This window comes from Crocuta crocuta, unplaced genomic scaffold (genome assembly GCF_008692635.1).
Source record: "Crocuta crocuta isolate KB4526 unplaced genomic scaffold, BGI_CrCroc_1.0 scaffold322, whole genome shotgun sequence".
NCBI lineage: Eukaryota > Metazoa > Chordata > Mammalia > Carnivora > Hyaenidae > Crocuta > Crocuta crocuta.
Window position 1 is genome coordinate 1,881,459 of NW_027532592.1, and position 6,000 is coordinate 1,887,458.

Genomic DNA, 6,000 nt, shown 5'->3' on the forward strand with positions numbered 1-6,000 from the left:
ACAATGGGATCATGACCTGAGCCATAGTCAGATGCTTAACCAACTGAGCCACCCAAGTGCCCCAGATTATTATCAATTTTAAAAGAAGACACTCAGTCCACTTAACTTCTGTCTCTCTTACATCTTCTCTTGCCACCAGTACTGTGCTAGATTAACAAGAGACCAAGGAAGGGCTCCCTCCCACCTTCCTGAGTTTATGCTCTCCCACCCAGATGCACATCTTCTGACTCTGGCCAGATGACTCGGCGACCTTGTTCTGGTTAGACAGGCGGGATAATGATTCTTGGGCACAGATGCTCAAACTAGCGCCGTGCGTTTGTTTTATAAACATGGTCCATGGCAGGCTCACATGATTTTTTTTCCCAAACAAGAGATTCCAAAGACCAGCACCTGGGTCCTAGGCTGTGGGTTTGGGGACAGAGGACATGGAGGCATCTGCCTCTCAGGAACACCAAGTTCAGCTCCCAAATCCTCGTGTGGCCCTCCTGCCTTCCCCTCTACTTCCTGTGTGCTCCCTTGGGAAGCAGGCCTCCAGGGAAAGTCATACCTAATGATGACATCATTGCAGAAGGCACTGCATGCTTGGATGAGAAGTGGCAATGTCCCTTCTCGCATCTTGTCCCCACTTCCAGCCCCAGCTGGAAAATCCCCGACTCTCTCCACATTAAAACTTGTGACGGGAGTTTTAATAGGTAATAGGGAGTCCACACTATTTACCACTGGAGCTGTTTCAGCCTAGACTCCCTACATGCACTTCCTGACTGAAGGGAGAGAGCCAACTTTTACTGAGTAGCTGTTACGTGCCAGGCGCTTGGGGAGGTGCTTGTCGGCTCCCCCAGGAGACAACATGGAGAGTAGCCACGGGCAAGCGTTCTGCCATCGGAAAGACCCGGATGTAAGCCTCAGCCCTCCCACTGTCTGGCTAGCTGCGTAGACCTCAGCCTGTTCCTCACCCTTCCTCTGCCTCAGGTCCCTTATCTGTGAATGCGAATAATAACAAATCACCCCATAAGGTTGTTACAAGCCTTAACTAAGCAAATTCATATAGTGAACATTGTCTTGTCCTCAGTAGACATTAAAAAAAATTTTTTTTAATGTTTATTTCTTTTTGAGAGAGAGAGACACAGAGTGTGAGCACGGGTGGGGCAGAGAGAGAGAAAGGGAGACACAGAATCCAAAGCAGCCTCCAGGTCTGAGCTGTCAGCACAGAGCCAAATGCTGGTTTCAAACCCACGAACATGAGATCATGACCTGAGCCAAAGTCTGCTGCTTAACTGACTGGGTCCCCCAGGCGCCCCCCCAGCAGACATTTAATAAAGGTTACGTAGTAGTAGCAGTAGTCATAGCAGTAGCCACAGAATTCCTGTGTGGTCCTGGGAGCATCTTGCTGATAGAACTTTGTTGCAGAGAAGGTTTAAGTCCTTAAAAGGAAAAGTCCCAGAATTTATAAGCCGGAACATAGCAGTTCCTCAAACAGGGGCAGATCAATGGAGAGGCCAAGGTCTGAGAATGCTGGCATTGCTACTTGGCAGAGACTTCTTGGTTCTGTGCTTACTGTATGCGCGGTGCTAGGCAACACTGTCCACAACCTTGCGAAGTTTACGATGTTGTTGTGGAGACCAGACCCACAAACACAACGTTGGTGAGCAGTACGTGGCTGGACTGTATTTCTGGCAGAAGTCTGGCTATGTGAGCGCCCACTCCGTTCCAGGGCCTGGATTACAAGCATCACCTTATTTCAGTTTTCATCTGAAATATGAAATCTTAAATCCCCATCGTGAAGGTGATGAGATTCAGTGACCTCCCCAGGACACACTGTTAGTAAGTGGCTGAGCCAAACTTGAACTCAGGCCTCCTGGCTCTTAAAGCGGGGAGACCGCCTCCCGGTGGAAGCAACACCATCTCTGGAAGAGGAAGTCGGATGTCAGAGATGTTCAGCGACTTGTCCACGGTCACCTCAACAGTAGCTGGCTGAACTGGGATTTGAACGCGGGTCGCTCTACCTCACGGTCTTGGGCACCCCCTCCCCACCTGACAGCCTGTTCCAGGGAATTTTGTTATTCCCGATTAAAGCAAACATGACTGACACATCCGAAGAAGAATCAGGCCTCTGGGCTGCTGCCCTCAATTTGCTGAGGCGCCCACCTGGCCTCCTGAGGGGGTGAGGATGCTGAGGCCCAGGGAAGCTCATTCCAGGCCACCGTCCTTGCCCTCCCACCCTTTGCCTTGACCTCTCCCCAAAAGTCCCCCCCTTGCCACTCCTCAAGGTCTGGTCTCCCCCAGCCAGAGGGGGGACGTGCTCTTCATCAGGTTGGGCCCAGAGGCGCCAGCCTGGAGCCCTGGGGAGGGAGGGGGCAGGGGATGGGGGCCCCGCGAGCAGCGCCTGCTGCTTTGCAAACTTCTCCTGGGGTCCTAGGGTCTTGACTAGGTCCCCACAGACTTCATGGAGGTACCCAGCCTCACAGGAGGAAACTAATGCTGACAGTCGAACAAGAAAGATTTTCAATGACCCATGGGAATGTGGAGAATCCTGGAAAAGCCCAGATGGAATTGACACAACCAGGAAATTGGGTTCGCTGATGGAGGAGCCACTTTCCTCAGCGAATGGTGTGAGATGAGGGGACAACTCCCCACAGTTGTCATCTAGGAAGAGTGAAGGTGGATCCGGGCACATATGCAGCGATGACCACATACATTCATGTCACATACTGTCACACCCACATGAAGCTGCCCGGCCTTCCCTGCTCCACTCCCTTCAGGAAGGAGAGGGGAGGACGCAGGCCCAGGGTGAGGACTGCGGAGGCTCAGCAACAGCAGAACAGGGCTCTGCGGCCGGAGGTGAGGACGCAGCCAAGTGGAAATAAGCCACTGTCTTCCCAAGAACACGAAGGGCACGGAAGTTCTTTTTTTTTTTTAATGTTTTATTTATTTCTAGGAGAGAGAGAGAGAAAGCGTGAGCAGGGGAGGGTCAGAGAGAGAGGGTGTCACAGACTGAAACAGGCTCCAGGCTCTGAGCTGGCAGTCAGCACAGAGCCCGACGTGGGGCTCGAACCCACGAACCGCGAGATCATGACCCAAGCGGAAGTCGGACGCTCAACCGACTAAGCCACCCAGGCGCCCCAGGGCACGGAAGTTCCATGGGGATGTCCCTTTCTCCCGTGGCCCCAAAGCCGAGCTATCAAATTCCTCATCTCCGTCATTGTCGTTTTCAACTTTAGGATTTCTGTGTGTGTGTGTGTGTGTGTGTGTGTGTGTGTGTGTGTTAATGGTTTCTATTTATTTGCTGAACTTCTCATTTTATGCGGGCCCTGTTTTCCTAAGTTTGCATAGCTGTGTGTTCTTGCACTTGCTGACCTTCTTTAAGAGGATTATTCTTGTCTTTAATGTTTATTTCGCTTTTGCGAGAAGGAGCGTGCGGGGGAGGGGCAGCGAGAGGGGGACGCAGGATCCCGAGTGGGCTCTGCGCTGCGGGGCACGAACCACGAGATCACGACCTGAGCCCAAGCCGGAAACGCAACCGACCGCGCCACCCAGGCGCCCCAGGACTATTCTTAATTCTTTGTCAGATGGTTCATAGATCTCCAGCCTTTAGGGTCGGTTCACGGGCCGTTGTTAGTTTCCTTCGTGGGGTCGGTTGCCACCCCCTCGCGATCCCCGCGTCCGTGCTGGTATGTGTGGTTTCGAGCACATAACCCCCTCCTCCAGGCTTTCGCGGGTGTGTTTCAGCAGGGAAAGGCCTCCCCCGGAGCTCAGCTCGGAGGGCTGTGGGGGTCAGCTGGTCGCACTCACAGGCAGGTGGGACTTCTGTGGGGTGTCTCGTTGGGCAAGGCCACTGGCTGGGCTCTGTGTCCCTGACTTGACACGGCTGCCGGCTGGGCCCTGGGGCCATGCGGAGCCACCTCCTGGGCTCCGTGACCACCTGTGGTTGGGCGGGGTCCCAGGCTGTGCTCCCTGGCAAGGCCGGCTACCGACTGGACTCACCGGGGGGCAGGGCCATGGGCCCCCCTCCACCGCAGCCCTGCTTGGGCGGGGCCTCCGACTGCGCACCCGTCTGGGCGACACTGCGGGCTGCGCTCTACATTCAAGCTGGGGGGCTGGGGGCGCAAGCTGGCCTTTGCCATCAGGTCGGCCACTGGCCGGGCTCCGCTATTAAACGACGTTCCTGGCCACGCTCCCCGATGGCCAGAGCCTCCAACCGGACCTCACAGTTGGGGGGGTGGGGGGCTGGAGACTCCGCTCGGCAGTCAGTCAGGGTCACCATCGGGGCTTGCAGTGCTCGCTCAACAGTCGGGCAGGGCTGCTGGCTTGGCCCCCTGCCCCCGTGGGCCGCGGAACGGCCTCCACGGCTTCCCGGCATCCGTGGCCATGCTTCCCGGACCGGCAAACGGGAGGCGATGCCGAGCGGGTGTGGGGCTGGTGAGTGTGCTTCCCCGCCCGGGCAGGAGGTCGGAGGTGCCCCCATACCCGGTTCAGCCCAGCTGACTGGGATCCAGACCGAGCAGAAATGCCAGCCGAGGTCCCTGGCCAGAGGCGCCACCGGCTCAGCTCTGCAGAAGCGCCGAGCTGCGGGCCGGGGTCCGGCGGGGGCGCCCCTGCAGGCAGGAGCTGGCTCTCCAAGACGGAAGCGCGGGTGGCTGTAAGCCCCGCCCCCCGTCCTTCGGTCTCTGAGCCCCGCGGTCCAGCCCCAGGGGTTCCCTGTGATCTCCAGGAGGTGAGACTCTCCCAGAAGCGCCCCGCAACGTTGGGGGCGCTGGGTGTTCACCTCAGGCTCTCGTTTTCCCTCTGCAGAAACCGCAGGCCTCGGTGCTGCCCTCTGCTGTCCGGGGAGGGAATGAGGGGATGGAAATGGAACCGCCCCTCTTCCTCTTCTAATGGGGTCCTCCTCGCGCTGTGGTCCCGGGCTGCCTCGCCTCACCCCTGTATTCTGGGATTTCTAACACGATGTCTTGTCTACGGTTAGTTCCCAGCTGGTCTTTTTGGTGAGGGGGCTGAAGGCGTGAAGAACTCTATCTTGATAATGACACTGCTCCTCACTCACTTCATTCATATAAACAAATAGATGTTTTCAGTTTAATTAGGACGACTGAGGTCTCAAGATAGGGGTAGACGTGTTCGATGGTGGCTTTTCTAGATCTTCCCACTAACCCCAGTTTCTCTGCCTTGAATCTCTTGATTAATTAATTTTGAGAGAGAGAGAGTGGGAGGGGCAGAGAGGGAATCTCAAGCAGGCTCCGCACTGTCAGCTCAAAGCCCCACTAGGAGCTTGAACTCACAAACTGTGAGGGGGGGGGAGCAGGGGCAAGACTGGAGGTGTACCTCGAAGCCCCCTCTTCCATTTCTACTCTCCCCCCTCTACCCTTCCTGCACCACCTCCCATGGCCGCCTGCATTCCGGCCATTATGGAGGCCACTTCCCCGCTTGCCCTGACTCCTGGTTCTTTGGAGATGAGCACCAAGAAGACAAATCCCTTTCATATTAATATTGATGGCTAGATGTTACTCAGTTTTTGTGATGTTTGCCCATGGGAGGAGACCCCCTTCCCACTGGGGTGAGGGCAGGACAGGCACCTCCTGCCTCACATGCATGAAATGACATGTGCCCAATATGTAACAAAAATGGCAGCCCGTATGGTGTCCCCCATCCCATTTAGTGTTCCTTTTTTTAAACTTATTTTTTAATTTTTTAAATGTTTATTTATGTTTGAGAGAGAGGGAGAGACAGAGCGTGAGTGGGGGAGGGTCAGAGAGAGAGGGAGACACACAATCGGAAGCAGGCCCCAGGCTCTGAGCTGTCAGCACGGAGCCCCATGTGGGGCTCGAACCCACACACCATGAGATCATGACCTGAGCCAAAGTCAGATGCTTAACTGAGCCACCCAGGAGCCCCACCATTTGGTGTTCCTCATGTGGCAGCGTGCTTAGAAACGTGGCAAAGACTCACGGGACTCAGATTTGCTATTTCTGCTGGTCTAAAAATGTGGATTTTTACGAGCATGAGGAT

At 55.4% G+C, this 6,000-nt stretch overlaps 1 non-coding gene across 1 annotated transcript; it reads right to left on the minus strand.

Annotated features, from left to right (window-relative positions):
• Positions 1-3,031: 3,031 nt before the first annotated feature.
• Positions 3,032-3,116, minus strand: TRNAG-UCC (transfer RNA glycine (anticodon UCC)). The gene has a single exon. It is a non-coding gene; the product is annotated as a tRNA-Gly (tRNA).
• Positions 3,117-6,000: the final 2,884 nt, after the last annotated feature.